This window comes from Lissotriton helveticus, chromosome 12, assembly GCF_964261635.1.
Source record: "Lissotriton helveticus chromosome 12, aLisHel1.1, whole genome shotgun sequence".
In the NCBI taxonomy this organism is placed as follows: Eukaryota; Metazoa; Chordata; class Amphibia; order Caudata; family Salamandridae; genus Lissotriton; species Lissotriton helveticus.
Window position 1 is genome coordinate 684,778,526 of NC_136073.1, and position 23,738 is coordinate 684,802,263.

Genomic DNA, 23,738 nt, shown 5'->3' on the forward strand with positions numbered 1-23,738 from the left:
TTCCAATAGAAAGTCAATGGTAACCCGCAGCTGTGTTTAGTCACTGCACGCGGCTCCCGGGGGCCTCCTACTTCCTAACCTTTGGTTGTTTAGAGTAGCCCCAGCGATTCCACAGGCCCCAGGCCTGCTTTCTAATTCTCACGTGGTTCTTCGAAAAATTTGTTTTATTAGCTGGTATGTAAGAACAGGTACATCGGTTCCAAAAACAGACATCATCATATGTTTCATGGTTCTTACTATACAGTAGTGGCACGTCAGTTGTCAAACATTTTCCATGGCATATACACCATTAATTTTCTCCCTAACTCCCCCCTCCCTTGCCCTCCCTTCCCCGGCACACAGTCAGATACATCAGGTATATACAGTATGTAACTTTGATATGTGTTTCTATTGACCAGTGTCCATTTTCAAACAAACCAATACAGGACTATACATTATGCAATACTCACACAAAGTTTGCGCGTTACACCCGGAGGCATTATCCACCTACGTCGCTATAATAATAGCGGGGGTGGGTCCACACGTTTTCGGTCTATCTCTCCTGTGTCTACCCATTGGTTGGTGACTGGGTGGGCGTAACATCATCCCCCGCGTCGAATGCCTCCACCAAACTATTCCAATCTATGGATATTGGGGTTTTCCTGAGTCCCCAACGCTCTTCGCGCTGCAGTGTTAGACCCTCTGCCTTCCCCCATCGTATTACCTCTGCCTGCCACATCTCTGGGGCTGGCGGTCTCGCCGATTTCCAGCGCATGGTGATGGTATGCTTAGCAAGTAACTGAGCCAGGTCCGTGAAACGCGCAGTTACGCTCCTTTTCCGCTCTGCAGGCCCCAGACCTAACATGATGTACTCCAATGAGGTGTATGGTCTGGAAGGAGCCAGTTTACAGAGTGTGTCCTGGACTGTTGTCCAGTAGTAGCCCAGCTTTGGGCAACTCTATACCATGTGTATGAGACGCGCGTCATCCACACCACAACGGGGGCAAGTAGCAGGGGTGGTGGGGAACATCACATGAAGCCTGTAAGGGGTGAGATATGCCCTGTGTAACAACATTAGTTGGATAAACTTAAATTTCGGGTTCCTGGATACTTTCTTGGGGAAACTGAGAGCTCGCTCCCATTCCTTGTCTCGGAGTGTTCTGCCCAGATCACCCTCCCACTTGTCCCTCAGTGGCTGCAGTTGCTGCAGTGTCACCATCCTTCCTGCACGTATACTACTTGTTATCCACTTTGTCAGGTGGCTCCCCGTTCCCATGAGGTATTGCATTGTGAGGAGGGGGTTTGTGGGGGGTTCTACGCCTTGCGGGGACCAAGTCTTAGTTATATATCGTCGCAACCAAGCGTGTAGGAGGAACAGCCACACCGGAGTGCGATGTGTGTTGCGGAAGTCCTCAAAGGACAGCAGTCTGCCATCAGCAAAGAGGTCCCCCACCTGCGATACCCCCGCATCATACCAAACTTTTAGTGTGTGGGTCGAAAATGGGCCTGTTCCTATCGGAATCCCCAGTAGTGGTATCGTGGGGGCGTAAGTGAAACCCGGGGCCGTATACTTCACCGCCCTCTTCCAGCAGCTAAGCGCAAGCCGGAGCAGGGGTGGTGCCCACCCGGGGATCTCCGCCCTTGGCAATAACAATGTGTGGACAGCCCCTCTCCCCACTCCGCCTCTGTTATACCTATTTCATGGAGGTTGCGTCCCGCTATCCAGAAGGCCAGCCACTGCAGTTGACAAGCGTGGCAGTACGCCTGGAAGTCCGGAACTCCCATGCCCCCCGCCGTTGCGGGAAGTTGCAGCTTAGCCAAACCAATACGCCTCCTACCTGGCCCCCATTCAGTTCCGTAAGTAACGTGTTCAGTAGCTTGGATAATGATACAGGGATCGTGTGAGGCAGGCCCGTGAAATAATATACAAGGCGGGGGAGTACCACCATTTTGGAGATGGTCACTCTGCCCGCCACTGACAGTGGCAAGGAGGTCCAGAACTTTATCTGTGGTTTCAGCCTCGCTACTGCCCTCCCCAGGTTTCCCTCTATCATCTCTCTTGCTTCCCTATATATTTGTATCCCAAGGTATTTGAAAGTAGTTTCCGCTATTTGGAATGCGTATGGTGGGAAGAGCAGTCGGGCAGTCACTCCTGTATCCCTGAAGTAGTACCCATAGGACTTAGGTTCACTAATAGCTAGGCCCGACAGTGCACGAAAGTCTTCAAATATCTCGGGTATGGGGTCAAGCCCACCCCCCAGGTCTCTCAGATATATGATGATATCATCCACATATGCCGAGACCACGTGCACTGCCCCGGCCCTGCGTATGCCCCAGTGCAACGCCAATGCACGGAGTTTACACAGCAGTGGTTCTAACGCTAGTATAAACAGGAGCGGGGATAGGGATAGACCACGTGCACTGCCCCGGCCCTGCGTATGCCCCAGTGCAACGCCAATGCACGGAGTTTACACAGCAGTGGTTCTAACGCTAGTATAAACAGGAGCGGGGATAGCGTGCATCCCTGCCTAGTACCCCGAGCTATTTCCAGCGGCGGCGAGATACATCTGTTAGTGCGGACCCGGGCTGTCGGGCGGGTGTACAGTAGTTTCACCCAGGCAACGTATTCCGGCGGTATTCCAAATCGCGCTAGTGCCGCTAGCATGAAATCTCACCTCAATGAGTCAAATGCCTGTTTAAGGTCTAAAGAAATGCATCCCCCCGCTCCCAGCAGCGTGCGGTCACGTAACATGAGCTGGCTGAGCCTTCGCAGGTTCATAGCCGTGCTTCTGCCGGGGACAAAGCTGCATTGATCAGTGTGTACGAGTTTCGGGATATATTGGGCCAGCCTCGCTGCAAGAATTTTAATCAGGATTTTATAATCTGTGTTCAGCAGAGATAGCGGTCTGTAGTTAGCTAATTGTGTGGTGTCCCTATCCGGCTTCGGAAGTGAGACTATCAATGCCTGTAGGGAAGAGCGTGGTAAGCTTTGTGATTTCAACGCCTCTTGATATACCGCGTGAAGGCGCGGGGCAAGCAGATCGGCGTATGTCCCATAAAACTCGGCCGGGAGGCCATCCTTCCCAGGGGTTTTATTTCGAGGCAGTGCACGGATGGCCTGGCGTATTTCTGCTATTGTGATGGGTCACGTCAGGTCCGTCTTCTGACAGTCCGTGAGCTTTGGGAATTCTAGTCCGGTCATGAATGCCTCCAATAACGTGTCTGACATCTGTCTGTGCGGGCCATATAGCGTTCCATAGTAGTCCCTGAACGCATCATTAATACCTATTTGGGTCGTGATAGGTGCTCCTCCTTGGTCAGTGATCTCAAGGATGGGCAGGTGTATTGGGTCATCCCGTACTAAACAGGCTAGCAAAGGACCTGGTCTCTCGGCATGCGCATGCTGTTTGCAAGTGTATGTTCTGTAGTCGAGGACCCGCAGTTCCTCTAATAATTCGGCATGTTGAATGTGTGCCTCCTGCAGTGGTGTAAAGGGCAGGTTCGTGCCCGCGGCTTCGTTTTCGAGCATAGCCAGGCGACCCTCTACATCTCTGAGTCTTTCAATCACAGTGTGTCGCATGCCCACCCGTGTACCCATCGCTATTCCCCGTATACACACCTTGAAGGCGTCCCATTCCACCTGTCTAGAACTGGCAGTGTCAGTGTTTGTGTCGAAGTAGGTTGTGATAGCCTCTGGAAGCGCTTCCTTAAAAACTGTGTCTTCCAGCAATTCGGTGTTGAGCCGCCAAGTCGGTATAGGTGTTGGGATCCTACCCCATTGTATTGTGATCTCAACCGGGTTGTGGTCGGAGAGGGTCTTACCCATGTGTTCTGCGAGTGTCACCGCCCCTAGTAAAGAGTTGGCGCTGAATACTCTATCTATTCTGGTGTGGAGGCCATGGGGTGGTGAGTAGAATGTGTATTCCTTATTAAGTGGGTGTTTGCATCTCCAGGTGTCAGCCAAGTCCCAGCCCTCCGCCCATTGCGCAAGCGCGTCAGCCTGTCTTTTGCTCTCAGTGGCGTGAAGTGGGGGGTGCGACCTATCTAAGGACACATCTAGCACAGCGTTGAAATCTCCTCCGATGAGCCACTGATATTCTGCCCAGTCTGCCAGTACTCTATTAATGGTAACTAAGAAGGCCGATTGGCCGGAGTTCGGTGCATAGATACTGCCAATCACCACATGGGAGCCATCCAATAGTCCGCGGATGAACACGTATCTGCCCTCTGTGTCCACCCTCTTCTCCACCAGTCTAAAGGGGACAGAGTTTCGCAACCATATGGCCGCCCCTCTTGAGAACACTGAGTATGAAGTGGCGAAAAACTGACCCTTCCACTTTTTATGTAGCTTCGAGCCTTCCGCACCGTTGAGATGAGTTTCCTGGAGGCATTCCACCATAACCATAACTTTCCTCCTGTTGAGCTGCGCCAGCAGCCTATGTCGTTTGTGTACGGATCCCATGCCCCTTACGTTCCAGGTGCATACTTTGAAAGCATTAAGTGTCCCCATTGTGGTTTGCATCTCGCTCCAACAGTAAGCCACATACTATAAACAGAGTGTGCATAATTGATAATGTTCCCAGTGCCGGTAGAAACTGTAACCCCTCAACTTTAAGGTCCCCAGGAAAAAGGTCCCGAGGTCCAAACTTCATCACCCAACATGGGTGACGGCGAAAACTGAACATGTCTATGCTGTGTGGGGGTGGGACTCACTGATGCCTGCTACGGATCTGTTGGTGTCACTACAACGTGCCCCGTGCTGGTGGGATCCCTGTCCCCGGTGGCCCACCCATGCTCCCCTGGAAGTCTCATACGTTACCAAGCAAGGTTGTCACTGCAGCGATCAGAGGTCGTGCGCCACCTGCGCAGTGATTTGAGGGAAGAGTTGCAGGCTGGTGGCAGAGCCCGATACTTCTGTACGTGTGTCTGAGCCGTCGCTCACGGCCAAGGCGGCGCCTGCATCGTGAGCGGCCAGGGCAGCCTCCGTCAGTCGGGCGATTTCCAGCGTTCCTCCAGCTCGGGCTGACGTCGATCCGCCACTGGCCGATGATTCTTTTGCGCTCTTCCCACTTGTGGCATTGCTATGCAACCTTCGGCGTGAAGGCCCTTCTCTCTGGTTATCCGCAAATGGGTCCTGCGTGTTCATTGGCGACAAGGACACCTCCATCCACTCTGCTGCCTCTTCCGGTGTGTCGAAGAAGTATGATTTGTTGTCATGCATTATTTTGAGGCGGGCCGGGAAGAGGAGCGCGTATTTCAGGCTCCTATCGTGGAGTTTCCGCTTCACCCCCAGGAACGTCGATCTGGCCCTCTGCACCGCCGGGGTAAAGTCAGGGTAGATTGATACGGTTTTATCTTCGTACCTTAGCGGTGCCTTTTCTCGCGCTGCTCTCAACACCGAGTCTCTGTCTTTGTAATTCAGGAGTCGTGCTATTAACGGCTTTGGGGGCGCCCCCGGTTTGGGCGGTTTCGCTGGAATTCTGTGTGCCCTCTCCACGCTGTACAATGGTGTCAGGTCTTGGAGTCCCACAACCTTCTTCAGCCAGTCCTCGACAAATTGCGTGGGGTTCCTCCCCTCACTGCGCTCGGGTATTCCTAGGATTCGCACGTTATTGCGGCGCGCCCGCCCCTCCGCATCGTCCATCTTGTCCCAGAGCAGTTTAACCTGTTTCTCCATTTGCTCGATCTTCGTGGAGTGTTCCGTCTGCTGTGGAATCAGGAAATCCAGGGCAAGTTTGTGCTCCGACACCCTCTCGGCTAATTTGTTATGGTCCGCCCGCAGGAGTGACAAGCCCGTCGCCATGCTGTCCATACGCGTCTCGAGCGCCTCCCTAGACGCCTTGATTTTGGCCAGGATGAGGTCCAATTTTGCGTCTTGTGTGCACTTGCCTGTCGGTGGTACAAACTCCATGTTGGAGGAGGCCAGCGGGTCTTCGGAGCCAGTAGATTGAAGGTCCGCCTGCGCGCCCTGGTCTTGCATTTTCGCCCTGTTCCTCCCCATGGCTCTCGTCTGCAGGGTGGAGGTGTTGAGGCCCCACTGGCACCTCCAGTGCTAGCCCAAACGGCGTTCGTCCTCCGGTGCTGCTCGGACAGTAAAAGTAGACGGTCGGTCCGCGGCCACTCTCGTGTGGTATCAGAATCCTCCGCTCTCAGGATGGAGGCAGTACCGTTGGTTGGTTCCCGCGGCGCCACCGGGCAGCGGCCGTCGGCGATGTCACCTCCCCTGGCACCAATATCTAGCAGCGCGTCCCAGCAGGAGTATAGGTGGTCGGTATTCACAGCGTCTCACCACCCCGTGTCTCGTACCAGCAGTGGTGAGGTGTCGCCAATGAGGATCCCCGGTGGTTTATGGCGCCTCGCAAAGCCACAACATCAACTTGCCCGGGGGGGTGGGGGGAGGGGGGGCAGCCGCGCCGCACCTTCGCCGGCGATCGGTTGCTCGGCGTGCCCAAGATCAACACAGTCTAATAGCTAGGATCCGCCCTGGGGGTGCCGCTGCTTCTGAAGGAGCTCGATGCGGATCAAAATGGCGGCCTCCCGCCTATCGCCACTCTCGGCGGCGCCCCCCGTATCTGCACACTACGCGGTGTCCTCCTGCAGGGGGAGGGGCACAGGTTCTCTTGGTCCGGAATGGTTGGGGGGCCAGCAGCCCTTACCTCCGCTCTCCCGCAGGGTCGCAGGGATGCGATCTCTGCCGGCTCGTCACTGAGCGCAGCCACTCTCCGCCTCCTCACGCGCTGGGCCAGTCCGGGGTGAGGTGTCTTCTCCGCCTCGGTCACCCGGGATGGCCGGCCTCGGCGGGTGCTTCCCCAGTCGTTCCTCCGCCGCCGCAAGGCTCCGCTCCGGGCGAAGAGTGTTGATCGTCCCCAGGCGGGTCGGTGCCTCCGCAACCGGCCAGGTCAGCTACGGCAGGCCGCGGTCCGCCCCCGGGAGAGAGGCCCCGCCAGCGCCGATCTACGCGCCCACGATTTGGCAGGGTCCCGGTCGCCGCGGTTCACGCCACAGCGGGCGCCACGTGCACGGGGTCTGTGGAGCCTGGGTAGACCTCCCGCAGAGTTCGGGAATCAGGATAAATCACTGGTGTTTGGGGCTTACGACGGAGCTAGCTCAAAGCTCGACTGCCATGTTCTGCTCGTGGCCACACCCCCCTCACGTGGTTCTTATACCACTATTTTAGTATATGGTTTGTGAGGCCCCTAGGGCAAAACGTATACTGTGCGGATATATGACGGTACAACACGTACCGTTACAACGCATCACTTTACGACGCAGTTTTAACAACGCAAGTCGTTACAATGACTTGCGTTGGGGGGGCGCTGATAGTGGATAGTTTAATTTACTATTCCAACACCAGTCCCCGTGGATAGTAGGGAAGGTGTTGGATAGTAAATTAAACTATCCCCTATCCTAGAGCGCCCTCCAGCGAAAGTCGTTGTAACGACTTTCGTTGTTAAAACTGCGTCGTAACGGTACCGCGTTGTAGCGGTTCCGTTGTAAAGGATGTTTCCCATACTGTGCAACTTATTGTATGCTAATTAAGTAACTTGTATTGTACTTTTACCTCTGCCATCATAAAGAGTGCAGAGGGGGTTGTGTTTAGAATAATTACACATATATTTGATATATACCTTGTGTGGTGTGCTTTCATTTGGTACTCAAGGGATTATAATTGGTAAAACAACTCGCTTAATTCGCTCTCTGAAGTCTTAGCCTGAAGACTGCTCATCACTGCTACCCCTAGGATAGCTTTATATAAGGTTGACTTTACAACCACCATCAATAAGGGTCGATTAGACTGGTGCAAGGTGCCCACTAGAACTAGTGGACATCATATGCTAGGCTAACTTCTCACATCTACCCTTTACCTATGGCAAAAAATCGTCTGAATCTATGGTCATCTGTTACATTGTATATTGATATAAGTGCCAAACGTTCTCGCCTGCCAATGCCATGTCAACAAGAAGTCCTTAAACCGCCATGATCCCCCTGATAATTCCTTTGTCTTATTTTGGTATTAATCGTATACTTTTTGCACCTTATTGCATTTTATTTCTACTGTATATTATTCCAATTCATGTACTTCTTTTAAAGCTTCTTTGTATTGCGATGACCTATGTTTAATTTTATATATTGTATATTGCCACCTTTATTCTTTTAATAAAATTTCTTTTGAACTAATAGAAGTGGGGTGTGTTTTCAATATAGTAACACAGCAGCAACTCACTAATATTAGTGCAAACAATTTCTGTGACATCCTCTCATTTCTCATATGTGAGGTCCTGTCTTGATCTAAAAGGAAGTTTTTTATGAATGTTGCATGAAACATAAGCACAAAATGTCTCTAATATACTCACACATCACCCACAAACTAAGGGTGGGGCGGGGAAGAGAAATAGGGAGCATTTCTTAGCACGCTGCCTTGAAAATTTGCAACTGACAACTGTCCTGGTAGCGATTTTGCGAAGATGGCGGACTCTGAGAGGAGCAACCCAGGGCTGGGAACTGGTCTTGTGTCCTGGAGCCGAGACCTGAGCTGTGGCAAGTGCTGCGGTCCGATGCTCCGCCGTGTTTTCCCGCTGGAGCCATGGGCGGAAGTTTGGGAGCGCTGCCGCTTAGCCGGACCTGTGATCCTTTCAACATTCATGGTCTTTATGATGAGTGTACCTAGTTTCATATTTTGTGGACATCTTGGAACGGTGGAGCTGGACCCTGTGACCCCTGGCATTGCTATAATAAATGTTAGTGGCATATCAGTCGGTTCAGGACGGTCCTCCGCATGTGACACCCTAATATCCCAGACCTAAGGGGGAAATAATTTGAAACGAGTTAGGAGTCGGAGATCCTGCAGAGGGGAATCCTTGTTCTGAATGATGCTGTTCTGCTTCCCCTGCTGGGCCCCCTTTATTAACACTGAGCAAATATTACAACTCCTTAAACAGGATCCAGATGTGATGAATTAACGCCGCTGTATGTTACGATATTCATCCCTGCACTTCCTGCAGTGTTCCTCTATCAGCTGCAGACCAGATATTTCCAGAATCAGAGAGTGATTTGGCCTCAGGTTATAACTGGCGGTGTTGTAAATGACCTTAACATAGTTGTCAATGCCTTAATTCTGTAAGCGGTGGGCCTTGGAGTGGCAGGCTCTGCATGGGTGAACACCTGCTCCCAGTTTGCATTATCTGCTATGGTTTTCCTTTTCATTTGGTGCAGAAAAATATATGTGGAAACCTGGGGAGACTGGTCGACTGATTGTTTTCAAGAATGGGGTTCCTTTATACGACAGGGTATTCCAAGCAAGCATGCTCATGGTGTGCATTGAGTGGTGGACCATCGAAATTAGAGGCTTTCTAGCAGGTCTTATCAGTATCTCTGAGCTGGGAGCACAAGCAATAATGCTGGAACTGCCCACAGCAGCCTGCATGGTGCCTGTTGGCTTTAGTGTGGCTGGAATTGTCAGGGTATGACACGCTCTTGGAGCTGGTAATATTCAGCAGGCGAAAAATCAGCCAATATAGCTTTTACTGTGCCCAGTTTTTTTTAGCATTGTGAGTGGAGTTTTGATTGCATCCTCCCAAGACGTGGTGGCATATATTTTTACCAGAGACAAAAATATTGTCAGACTGCTCTCACAGCTTATGCTCTCTTCCATGTGTTCGATGCAACTGCTGCCACAGACAGTGGAATAATAAGAGGATCAGGGAAATAGAAAATGGGTGCACTATTAAATGCTGTTGAATATTATCTCGCTGGATTCCCTGGTGGAATCTCTCTCATGTTTGCAGCCAAACTTGGAGTTATAGGCCTGTGGTCAGGAATTCTCATGTGTGTTTCACTGCAAGCAGTGTCCTTTTTAGGTCTCGCCTATTCTATCCCGCAGGGATCAATAGCGAGATTATATTAAGGGGAAAAGAAAAGTCTACCTAGCTGCTGATCGCGTACAGTTCATGTGAGCTATGCGCATGCACATCATCGCCAGCCACATCACACACCACCATTTGTCTTGAAGAACCGGACCTTTTTAATGGCCCAGTGGCGCAGGGCACACCTGAAATCTTTGAGGTCACCTGTCCAGGTACACAGAGACACGGAACACTATACTCGTGAGGAAGAGCAAGTATTTATTTGGCTGCAGCCATGAACAGTGGTCCCAGAAGTAAAATACAAATAAGTTCTCGGTTCTCGGGAGACTGCTGCTTGAATCAACAGCGTACAATCTTTTAAAGCAATAGACACTCCCATATCCAACCCATATTTAAACAAACTGAACCAATCAGTCAGTGAATTCCTTGTTTGCCAAAGTGCGGCGTGATCATCACGTGCTTCAGTTCTTCACTTGTGCAACATCTTTTGCAACATAGTTAATCATGAACATGTCTAGCGACTTAGACCACCCACCACAAGGACAGACAGGCTTAACCACAAACATGAGTCACAATGCCCATGGATAAACGAGCTCTACCTCAAACATGGGCCATAATGCAGATCAGGAGTTCACACAATCCCCTTTGTATAAGGATTGTTCCTATCGAGCAGAGTCAACAATGAATGGTTTACTTGTTAACAAGCATTGCATGTGTTTTCGGGGACAGGGAGTGCTGAGTGCTGACTCGAGAAATTAGGCCTGGGTGATGGCAATACAAACAAGCATTTGCAATGCAATAGGTCTCGCAGTTGTTAAAGTTTGAGCTATTGACACTGTAAATGGCAATGTCTTTTATTTATGTGTTGTTTTTTACAACATAAATAAAATGCATTGTCAATTACAATCCCAATAGGTTAAACTCTCGCAAATGTGAGACCTATTGCATTGTAAATGCTTTTTTAATTCATGTTTCCCTCAAAAGACCTCACTTACCATGCAAATGAGCTTTATTTTATGTAACTAGAGGATTTATCAAGACACAAATCAGCTGCGTATATAACAATATTTATCTTCCAACGTTACCACCCATCCCCTCCCCCCTGTACAGGTACGGTCTTTACATAATGTAAATAACCTCTTGGGCCAGCAGCGTTAGACGCAGAGACGTTTCAAAATTACGCTGTTGGGGGAGGGGCATAGCTGAAAGTGCCCTCTCACCTAAATTTGTTTTGTGTATTTATACTGGATCTATGACGATGAAAAAGATAATCTTCTCGATTTTCAGGGTGAATCAGAACAGACAAAACATGCAAAGCTGAACACAAGGAAGGCTGAGGATACACAAAGGACCCCTTTTTGTTACAGAAGGAACATTCTATCTTTCTAGGATACTACTTGCACGGTGCTTGGAACAGACAGGGCTGTGCACGACCCCAATACCAACACACTTGTGGGCAATATAAGACACTTAACCCCTTCAGTGCTAATGACAAGGGTAACTCGTCATGGAGTTTCCATTGATTTCAATGGAAAGTGCATGCGGAGCCATAAAACACCTTAGCATCCAAGTGGTTAAATATATGGCACCAGATGCCTACAGCTCATAAACATAGTCTCGTATCATCAGAAAGTAGATGGTATGAGTCCCGAAACAATAACGTTACTGTGGAAAGGTGTGGTGGGAATGAGTGGGGGTGCAATCAATTGACTTTAAAGCCATCACTGAGTGGCAACAGCAGAGTCTGACAGCTATGGAGTACCACAATTTCCCAGTGCAAAAAAGAGGGCACCCCAACAAAAGTCAAAGACAACATATCTAGCTGAAGCCTCTACTCCATATACCAACAAATATATGTAAGAAGTATCCGTGATTCAATTTTCGTACATTTAAAAAGAAAAGAGAGCCACTACATTAAAGGGCAGTTCTAATGGTTCACAGGGGGTACTGGTGAACCAGAGTAGTAACTTTGTAGTGTATGCATGTGGAAGAGGCTGGAAGCGCCATCCGCGTTCTTTGAAACCACCCTGTGACCTGCTGTCCCCCGCTGCTTTCACAGGCCCTGGACCACCCCTGCTTGTGCTCTTTTGAGCCACCGCTGCCTGTCTCCCTCCGCTGCTTCTGACTGTCTATAGACAGCACCAACACCAGTGTCCCCCACTGCTCCCTCCACCTCCTGCGCAGGACGTCACCAATAGTGACATTTTTGCCACCTCGGAGCAAACTGGGACTTGTAGTCTAATGCCACTGATAATGAAGTAAAGCAAGTAGTAATGTCCAACTGACTCTCAGAAAAATACTGTAATGGAGCACCAGAGAAAGTTATATTAAAGAATTTTACTCTGTGCCTGATTACGAATACTCCTGTTCTCCTAGCAGACCTCCCACTCACCTTGGGAACCTATAAAGGGAGAAGGTAATGGTGTTGGCGTTTAGCTTCACTTATTTGCTTTCATCTTACACCGAGAAACCTGTGCACGTTTTACTGTCTTGTAAACTGGATGCACCAACCATTGGAGACATCGTAGCGCGGTTTGCAGTCCCCAACTGTACGGCCCTCGGTGGTGGCGCATCGCCCGGCACTCTACAGCAGTACCTCATGAGAGTGGGGGACAGCACGACCTGCCTGAATGACCCGGACTTCAGCGGCATCTGCAACTCATCGCTGGCAAACAACACACAATACAGGTATGAGCTGATGCCAGGCCAGGGCGGAGGAAAAATCCTTTCAAAGCTAGGGTGACCGAGTTTCCCGGGACAGTCTTGGTTTTCGTCAGCTTTCCTGGTTGTCTCCAGGAAATTTAGCTCATGTCCCGGTTTTTGAGGTGGCAGTGTTATAATGCAGCAAAGCAATGTGATTAACGGCATGATGAGTTTAAAAATTGCTCTGTCGCGAAACCAAAACCACGGTTGTAGCGCAGGAGACGCCGTCGCCGTGCGCATGCACGTTGGCTGTCCCTGCGCAAGCTGTGATGAGAAGACACGCCGAGACGAGGTAGGGGATGTGTGTGTGTAAGCGCCGGGGGGGTTCTGTGTGTATGTGTGTGTGTGCGGGGGGGTTTCTCTATGTGTGTGCGTGCATGTGTGTATATGCGGCGGCGGCGGAGGGCGGTTTCTCTATGTGTGTGCGTGCGTGTGTGTATGCGCTGCGGCGGGGGGAGGGTGGGGGGGCGTTCTGTATGTGTGTGTGAGTGTGTGTATGCGCGGCGGCGGCAGGGGGGCGGTCTGTATGTGTGTGTGTGTGCGTGCGTGTGTGTCTGCTACCAAGGAGCCATGGGAGACAGGAAGCGCACGTGACCTGATCCGTTTACGCGCGCGTGCACATCACTTGTCTCCTGTCTCCCTTAACTCCTTGAAAGCAGAAATGATTACAATAGAGTCTCGCAGCGACGATTGCTTCGCGATCGGTTCGCAGTCCGAGACCTAAAAATGGAGGCTAAATACAAAATGGATGCGGTATTCAGAGATTTCTTATTTCCACAGTCCTCCCTTTTGCCATACACAGGCAAATTCTAGTCTGAGTCTACATTAATGGCCATCAGTTCAGAGATTTGTTTTTGCAACAATATTTGTGTATTCTTTTCTTTCTTCCTACTTATTGGTCGGGGTATACAGAATGTAGCACAAAGGCCACAAATGGCCGGACCACATTGTAAGCAGAGGCAACAAGTAACTATCACAGCTAAAATGGCTCCAATAAATGTCATAATCCTCCAACCCCAGGTGGACAGTATTCCCCAGAACCATCCTGTTAATGACCAATCCCCTTCGTCTTGATGGATAGACTCAGCTATCTTATGTAGTCTTGAGATGGCCTGGTATACCGTAGGGGCATTATCAGGAATAAAAATACAGCAGCTAGATCCAATTAATTTGCATACGCCTCCACGGTCAGCGAGAATAATGTCTAATACCATTCTATTTTGGAGCATGACAAGGTGATCGGCAGCAAGCTCTGCTGCAATATTACTTAGTAATAAACAACACAAATGCCAATACTGGACTTTGACTTTCACAAATTTTTTCTGTTAACACCTATATGAATAAAACATAACGGTCCGTTTTCTATAACGTCACTAGTTAATTTATTTATTTGTTTCACTAGTCACTTTATTTTTACTTTTTTGTTTCTCAGAACCACTTTTTTGTGCATATACAAAAATGTACAATAAAAAACAATTACAATGACATATATTCACTATACATATTTACAATTTTTCAACTCATCCACTCCGAACTTTGACTAGTCCATTCATCCTACAATCAAACACACACATACATAAAACGTAAAGCAATAAAGTATGGCCCTTTGCCAACAGAAACAATTCGACGTACAATTTATGTACCCTAATAGATACCACAGTGTGACTATATTACATAGAACTATATAGTTAGAACCTAATTTCTTAGTATCCTAACAAAGTCCTTCTACCCTTATTATTGACACAGGGCCAAAAAGGTCGACGCGTTTCGAACCCCCTGATTGTGGGGTTCTCCTCAGGACCATAAAGCTCTACAAAAAAACACAAAAGACAAATGTGCCAGATTAAGTCACCTATTCCGTGAAACTGCCTTTTTATATCAACATACAGCCACCAGCCGGCTCAATTACGCCTACCTTATTTCTAAAGGAATTGATGTCCCAGGGGAGGTCATGTGGTGTAGTCACAATGTTCTACACATAAAAACAATTACAAAGAGACATTTAATATACATAAGCGGACCCTCCGCATATTTACAACAATGGATCAACTCGTAGAGCGGCGGCCATTGGCACTCACCTAATTCACGATATGAAGAGCAGTGGCACTAGATGGAAAGAAAACTGCACATTAATGGAGGAGAAGGCAACCTAGAGCAATTACAAAAGTTGCTGAAGACCAAACTAACCTTAACTGTGCGTTCAAAGGGCTCGTAGTGCCTAAAAAGAGGACATGTGCCGAGAATTACTAACTAAATCCAGCCGTGGTGGATCACTGTTTATTAGAAACATGAAAATGACCACCGGAAAGACTTACCCGGTCTCCTACGTGGCGCATCCACACCGGGTGGGATGATTACTGCAGACGCTTGCTTTCCAAGCGATTCTGAGGACAGAAACAGGGGGAATGAATTAGAACATATGGGGACCCGAAAAGGCGGGGAGGAAGAGAAAAACATAAACATTAGGTAGTAGCCATCTTTGTTGATCGGACAAATCTGTCCAACAACGAGTGTCATCTAGCCTACCAGTCATTTCCCTCCATTTGTCTCTCTCTTCTTGAGTGGCTTCTGCTTGTATGTTTTTCACATTTTCTAGAGTATCCTCACACATTCCTCTGTCCATAATCCATCGTGCTGGACCAGCCATATACATTCAGTTGGACAAGTCTCTGGCTGTTTCTTTCGCTACTTGGTCTGCATAAGCATTTCCCTTTCCAATGTCATCCGTTATCTTTTTGTGGGCACTACATTTAATAATTGCTATTGGTGTGGGCAAAGTAAGTGATTCGAGCAAGTGACTAACTAACTGCCCATGTTGTATTTTTGTCCCATGAGAGATAAGAAAACCTCTTTCTTCCCAAAGGCGTCCAAAATTGTGCGCCACTCCGAATGCATATTGATTGTTCGTGTATATGTTAACCTTTTTGTCTCTCGCTAATTCGCAAGCCCTTGTCAATGCTATTAACTCTACTGCTTGAGCTGAATTGTATGGTATTCTAGCTGTCTCCACTATTGTGTGCAATGTTGAAATCGCATAGGCTGCTGTAGTATTGCCATTAGGCAATTTAAAACAGGAACCATCAACATATAGTGTTCCATCAGGATTAGAAATCGGAGTATCGTTGAGATCTATTCTACCTTTTGTCTCTTCCTCTGTTCGAAAAATACAATCATGTTGTTCAATAGTGTCTGAATCTGATGGAAGTGGTAGCAAGGTGGCAGGATTCAGTGTAATACATCTCTTAATGGTGATGTGGCTTGCTAGCAATGTTAATTCATAACCGGAAAGACGAGCACTAGTAAGGTGCTGCGTTTTCGTTTTGTTCAATAACTTATCTACAGCATGGGGAACCATAACAGTAAGTGGAGAATCTAATACCAATCCTGCTGATTGGCGAATTGATACTGCTGCTGCTGCTTTCAGACAGCTTGGTAATGCTCTTGCAACAGGGTCTAAAACTGCTGAAAAGTATGCACAAGGGCGTTGTTTATCGCCAAAATGCTGTGTCAATACTGATAATGCACAACCTTCTCTCTCGTGGACATACAATCTGAATGGTTTAGTATATACAGGGGTTCCTAGTACTGGTGCAGAACATAAGAAGGACTGTAAGTCCGAAAAACTTTTCTGACATTCTGGTGTCCAAGGGAGAGGGTGCGGTGTATCTTCAGTGTTAAAGCTAATAAGGGCTTGGCTATCAAGGAAAGATTTGGTATCCACTGGCGACAATAAGAGGTAATGCCTAAGAAAGCTCGTACCTCCTTTTGGGTGCGTGGGATCGCCATTTGTGAAATAGCTTGTATTCTTTCAGGAGTCAATCTACGCCCTTCTTTTGACAAGAGATGACCCAAATAAGTAACCTCTTGTTGACAATACTGCAATTTAGACAAACAGACCTTATGTTTGTATTGAAACAAGTGTTGTAAGAGCAAACGAGTAGCCTCTTTGCACAATGACCATGAATCTGCTGTTATTAATAAGTCATCCACATATTGTATCAGGGCAGTACCTTCTGGTAAAGTTAATGCATCAAGCTGAGATTTAAGTGCTTGACTGTAGATAGAGGGACTCTCACAATAGCCTTGAGGAGCTCTACAAAATCTAAGGCTGCGTCCTCCTAAAGAGAATCAAAAAATATCTCTGCTCTCCTCAGCTATCGGAATGCTAAAAAATGCATTCTTGAGGTCAATAACGGAGAACCATGAAGCAGTAGGAGGGATCATAGTAAGTAATGCAGTGATGTCTGGAACAACAGGGAATTGAGGCAAAACCAACTTATTGATTTCGCGTAAGTCAATGACAAAGAGATAAACAGGAGGCTTTGTCGGATCTGTATGTTTAATTACAGGAAGAACAGGGCTATTACACATATTGCCTCTTGTTTCTTCAATAACACCCTTCTGTATCAAATCAGATATTATTAAAAGCAAAGCCTGTTCACCTTCATTGGATATATTTTATTGAGGAATACGTGGCAATTTAACATTACTCTTTAATGTACTAGAGTAGGGCGGAATTCGCAACATTCTGACATCATTAGGACCTTGCGCCCAAAGGGAGTCAGGCAATTGTTGGAGCTCATATGGCAAGGCATCACTAGACAAATATATTGGAGATACTATTCGTTGACCTAAGGTCAAATGTACTCCTTGAGGGGAGCAGTACAATGTGGCATACAATCTCTTCAAAAGGTCAACACCTAACAAATTCTCAGCACAGCCAGTAGTAAGAATAAGAGGTGCCTTCAAATGATATGGTCCTACTGATATGGGCAAGGGGCTAGAAACAGGATTCTGTACAGGTGTTCCAGAAAATCCTACTGAAACATTTGTAGCGCCAGACAAAGGTGCCCCGGGGAGCTTGGAGCGAACAATGGAGCTTTTAGATGCGCAGGTGTCCAATAGAAATTGTTCCTGTACCCCTAATGTAGTGACATTAACATAAGGGCCACTTTGATCTACAGGAATAGTCACAACTCCCTCACTTTGTCCTAGGCTATCCTATTGAGAAACAAAGGCCTGTCCTTCTTCTCCTAGATAATCATCAGTATAATAGTTGTCTGCCCAAATGGTTGATCAAAATAATTCACGGCATTAGGCTGTGGCAGAAGTCGTTGATTTTATATCAACGTCCCTCGTCCCCTTCCTTGTGGCACAGACTGATATCCACCCCGGCCTCTAATCATTAGTCCCATATTTTCTTTTTGGACCAAGTGTGGACATCTATTTTTAAAATGACCGTCTTCCTTACAGTACGCACACTGATTAGGACCAAGTGGTGAGCGCGGAAAATTATATCCCTGATGTTGATACTGATATGGTTTCTGAATTTGAGGTGCATTCTGAGGGATCCTCTGTTGGTCCCGTGGAGAATAAGCCTGTTGCAAAAGAACTTTTGTTTTAAGATCTTTAATTTTCTTTTCCATCCTTTCTTTCTCCTCCAAACCCCTATTCTCATAATACTGGACCATCGTCAAAATTCCTGAGGGCGTTGTCACAGGCCATGCGCTCTCAGACATCTTGAGTCTAGTAGATAATTCCGACAGTAAGTTAGAGACAAACTTATCCACGAATAATCTCTGGCCACCTAGTGCGGCCATATCCTGTCCATTATGATCAACAAATGATTCCTCAAAACGTGTAAAGAAATCAGACACCGACTCGTCTTTCTTTTGTTTACAAGCTGATAATTTATCCCAATTAACTGCTTGGGCAGGCATTAGAGTTTTCATAAATGTTACTATTCTGTCAGGCAATTCTGCTATCATTGGTTCTGGTTTAGCTCCACCCACTTGTCTTTGGTCTGCTTGTAAAATGGCAGCCCAGTTACCACCTAACTCAGCTGCATGATCTTCTCTACAAATCTTATTCCATATTTCAGATGGGACTACTTGGCCCATCAACATATCTATATCGGATAATGTTAAAGTACAAGAGGATAATGTCTGTGATAATTCTTTATAGTAACCTGCTGGGTTTTTACGTGGATCAGGTAATACTTGTTTTAATGCAATGATCTCTGATCTCTTCCATTGGACATGTACCCACACTTGCTGGAAATGAGCAGCCACAGGGTGAGCTCCTCCTACAGCATCACGCCATGCTGGTTGTACCTCTCGCATAGGGTATGTTCTATCTAATGTATCAACCCCCTTGCTTCCTTATTTTTACAAAACAGAATATCTCGAAACGTTATTAAATTTGCTACTGCATCTTGATAATCCTGTCCTACTACTGCTCCAGAAGATACTTCCATTCGTAATTCAATTAATTCCCTAGGTAGACCATCCTCAATTTCACTCTCCCACATTTGAATTAATAATTCACACATGAGGTCAAAAACATAACGCTGGGTAGATGAGGCCCATTGTAAAGTCACAGTTTGGATATCGGATGACCCATAAATATTTTCATTCGTCATCCATTTTCGAGCTTGAGCTCGAAGCATTGTTTCCTCATGGGAATCAAAGCGATTCTGACTCCGAAGAGTTCTCTTCATAATTGGGGAATTACGAACTTTATCTAATATAGGGGAAAAGGCTGAAAAGAATCCACTCTCCTTTCTTCGAACCGTTTGTGAAGTAGAAGCTTGTGATAAAGGAGTAGAGATGGACACATGTGTTGATGCGGGAGATATCACAGGGACTATTGGACCAGCAGAAGTAGCTGGAACCACTACTGGTATCAAGGGTTGAGGCACAGGTGGAGGCATAATAGGCACTGGTGGAGGAGCAGGAGCTGGTATATAAGGCGGTGGAGCAGACAACATAAGAGACATTAAAGGGTCTTTTTCATTCTCCTCATCTATTGGCGAAGAAGTAGGCAAAACCGGATAACACTTATCTATCTCCATTCTATGTCTCCTATCTACTATCTCTATGTCTTTCTCAATTTGGTCATCCTCATGTTTCTGAGCTTTTTGTATAATAGACTTACGAACTTGTTTATTCTGAATTTTCTGTTGCCTAATTTCTTTTTGCTTTGATTCTTTTCGCCATATGCGAAACAAATCAAACATTGCCGGTCGGGCTTTTCTCTTGAATAATCTCTCCTCTAAATTGTCCAACACACAGGGTTCGAAACTACCATCCCCGGGCCATTGTAAAATACCATCGTTCTTAGTTTATTTTTCCCTAAGGTCCGTAACAATGATAGGCCCAGTCCCATGCTTTGAATAAACTTCATATTTTGGAGTTCCTACCGGAGGCACTGGACAAGTGTCTTCCAGTCGGGAGTCCCTTGAACAAGTGCAACAGCACCACTGACGAAATTTGCTAAAACCAGGCATCTTTAAAAATCTCTGGTTCGAAAAACAAACATCAAGAGGTAAAATTAATTATGTACTTCTCAATCCAAGTACTTACCCCTTGGTTTCGCCTTTTGCAAAATGCGAACAAAAAAACCATCTAAGACTAAACTAGAGAAGTGGGAGCTACCCACTCTTACCTGACCAAATTCTCTTCTCACCGGTAGAGGTCCGTCTAATGTCTCGCTCTCTCAACCAACCAATGCGACCAAGCCAGGGCGTCAGTCAGGGCGGCAGTCAGGAAGCCTTTGAGAAGGAGAAGTAGCGCTACAAAAACCTCGGGTCCACAAAGACATGCAGGGGTCTATTAGATGGTGCGCTTCCTTCAGAGTTTGTTCACGAGATCTCTCACCAACCTCCGGCTTGACCGCAACCACTGAAGACGCCCATCCAGGGACGCCAATTGAAGAACCAGACCTTTTTAATGGCCCAGTGGCGCAGGGCATGCCTGAAATCTTCGAGTTCACCTGTCCAGGTACACAGAGACAAGGAACACTCTACTTGTGAGGAAGAGCAAGTATTTATTTGGCTGTAGCCATGAACAGTGGTCCCAGAAGTAAAATAAAAATAAGTTCTCGGGAGACTGCTGCTTGAATCAACAGCGTACAATCTTTTAAAGCAATAGACACTCCCATATCCAACCCATATTTAAACAAACTGAACCAATCAGTCAGTGAATTCCTTGTTTGCCAAAGTGCGGCGTGATCATCACGTGCTTCAGTTCTTCACTCGTGCAACATCTTTTGCAACATAGTTAATCATGAACATGTCTAGCGACTTAGACCACCCACCACAAGGACAGACAGGCTTAACCACAAACATGAGTCACAATGCACAAGGATAAACGAGCTCTACCTCAAACATGGGCCATAATGCAGATCAGGAGTTCACACAATCCCCTTTGTATAAGGATTGTTCCTATCGAGCAGAGTCAACAATGAATGGTTTACTTGTTAACAAGCATTGCATGTGTTTTCGGGGACAGGGAGTGCTGAGTGCTGACTCGAGAAATTAGGCCTGGGTGATGGCAATACAAAAAACTGGAGGCTAAATACAAAATGGATGCGGTATTCAGAGATTTCATATTTCCACAGTCTGTGCCTCGGCATCGGACTTCAAAGGCTGCCGCTCCCCCGCCCCCGAATCAGACTTGAAAGGAATGCACTCCCCCGCCACAGCAATGCACGTCTCACACTGCTGCATGCCTCACACTGCTGCACGCCTAACGCTGTTGCACGCCACACACTGCTGCACGCCACACACTGCTGCATTACTCACATTGCTGCATGCTGCACACTGCTGCATGACACAATGCTTCACGCCTCACACTGCTGCATTACTCACACTGCTGCATGCTGCACACTGCTGCACGCTTCACACTGCTGCACGCCGCACACTGCTGCACGACATACTGCTGCACACCACACACTGCTGCACGCCACACACTGCTGCACGCCTCACACTGCTGCATGCCTCACACTGCTGAACGCCACACAACACCACCACATCACTCAGGGACACAACCATATCACTCTAGGACACCACCACATCACTCTAGGACAGCACCACATCACTCAGGGACACCACCACATCACTCAGGGGCACCACCACATCACTCAGGGGCACCACCACATCACTCAGGGGCACCACTCAGGGGCACCACCACAGCACTCAGGGGCACCACCACATCACTCAGGGGCACCACCACATCACTCATGGACACCACCACATCACTCACAGACACCACCACACCACTCAGGAACACCCCCGCATCACTCTGGGCCACCACCACATCACTCTGGGATACCACCACATCACTCTGGGACACCACCACATCACTCTGGGACACCACCACATCACTCTAATACACCACCACATCACTCAGCACCACAACAGCATCACTCAGCACCACAACAGCACTGTCCTTGCTTGCTACCAACAAGCTCACAGACACCACCACATCACTCAGGGACACAACCATATCACTCTAGGACACCACCACATCACTCTAGGACAGCACCACATCACTCAGGGACACCACCACATCACTCAGGGGCACCACCACATCACTCAGGGGCACCACTCAGGGGCACCACCACAGCACTCAGGGGCACCACGACATCACTCATGGACACCACCACATCACTCACAGACACCACCACACCACTCAGGAACACCCCCGCATCACTCTGGGCCACCACCACATCACTCTGGGATACCACCACATCACTCTGGGACACCACCACATCACTCTGGGACACCACCACATCACTCTAATACACCACCACATCACTCAGCACCACAACAGCATCACTCAGCACCACAACAGCACTGTCCTTGCTTGCTACCAACAAGCATTGCCACAGGCAATAGGACTCGCATTAGGAAAGTGTAAGCTATTGGCTTTGTGAATAACAATGCTATTAATTTATATATTTTAAAAGCCAACACATATTTAAAAAAAATGTCATTTACAATACCAATATCTCACACTTTCCTAATGCGAGACCTATTGCATTGCAAATGCTTGTTAATATTTGTATTCAAGATGAACTGGGCCAAGGTTGCAGAGGAGGCTCAAGTTCGAGCTGGGGTGAAAATGGTGCAGGAGGATATAATTGCAAACACTTCTAGTCCTACAGCAACTATTTCCAGTGGGGAAACTGAAGATGATGAGACTTTCCTGAATGATAGAAACACTGATCACCAGTGCATTGTTGAAGGCCCTCCTTGTGCTGTGACAACAGTTAGGGAAGTGTTATCTGTGCCAGCTCTCTTTCTCCGTAGACGTGTTGCTCTGGTTGCTGCTATTTTAGTGTTGAATGTAGGGCTGCTGATGAGACTTACTTTAACTGGCAATGGCTAGATGACAGTGATTTGATGCCAACTAACAAGGGGAAGGTGGATGAAAACCAGAACCAACTTCAAATCGAAACCCATTGAAAAGATGAAAATCAGGACTGCAGAAAGAGGATTGTGAGCCTTCTTGGTGTTCCTTGGAACTTCTATGGGCAGGTTGATAAAATGTGCTATGTTTGTTAGCATAATTTAATATGTGTCATATTTTGAGGAGTGCCGCCGTAGCCCTTCAATCCTATGCTCTAGTGCATCATTGAATTGAAATGTTCATATTGGTAGTGAGAAGCCGGCATAAGACTTAATCAAGAACAGTAATGAAGTGGGAAACTTAAGTATAAAACTCAAACCTTATTGGGGTGACAAAGATCTTGATAGGAAGCTGTTATGTAACATAGTAGCTTGAGCAAAATTAAGCTCTCTAGTTAACACTTTCTGCATTTTGAATTAGTACAGAAATCTACATGTTATTTTTGGTTTGTATACTACAGGTCAAGCACCATATCATTCTATGTGTTCTCTCAACTGTGTATGGTCTTATAGGAAAACAGAATTAGGTATTGACAGGCATACTAGTCAGTGGTGTATTAAGTTGAGTATGCTGCAACTTCAACATCTTGTTATATCATAAATCAGAGTCAAAGTCCACTATCACCGATGTAATTTAATGCCCGGGTCTTCTCACCAGTCACATCACCAACTCCTCTCCCACAGCTGCATGCATGTGATAGAAAGCCTGCATTTTGACACACTTGTTTTGTCTTGCCTGCTTTCACTCCTGTGTTAGGGCGGCCCCAATTTCCCTGTGGTCCCACCTGTACGTTTTCTGCTCCTATTATTTTGTTCTTGTGCTGTCCATTTCGCAACATTCTTCATGCTGAACAACCCTAAGGCAAGTGGAGAATTGGGCTACGACCTGGGTGCACTGCGCTGTGTTGTCATTTGTTGTTCACAGCTTGCTAATAAAGCGGGTACAGCGGGCAAGTAAAAAAGTTGTTTCTACTTTTGCACCAGTATGTAATTCTGCTGCT

At 47.4% G+C, this 23,738-nt stretch overlaps 2 long non-coding RNA genes and 1 pseudogene across 5 annotated transcripts in view; 1 reads left to right on the plus strand and 2 right to left on the minus strand.

The window, feature by feature from the left end:
- LOC144799953 (uncharacterized) overlaps positions 1-23,738 on the minus strand; it is a 924,253-nt gene that overhangs the window by 46,472 nt on the left and 854,043 nt on the right. The window lies entirely within an intron of this gene.
- LOC144799272 (multidrug and toxin extrusion protein 2 pseudogene) lies at positions 8,847-22,717 on the plus strand (annotated as a pseudogene).
- LOC144799954 (uncharacterized) lies at positions 14,272-14,922 on the minus strand. Its single transcript, XR_013603908.1, has 5 exons — positions 14,861-14,922; positions 14,733-14,763; positions 14,624-14,651; positions 14,461-14,517; positions 14,272-14,355 (listed from the first exon to the last, which is right to left on the minus strand). It is a non-coding gene; the product is annotated as an uncharacterized LOC144799954 (long non-coding RNA).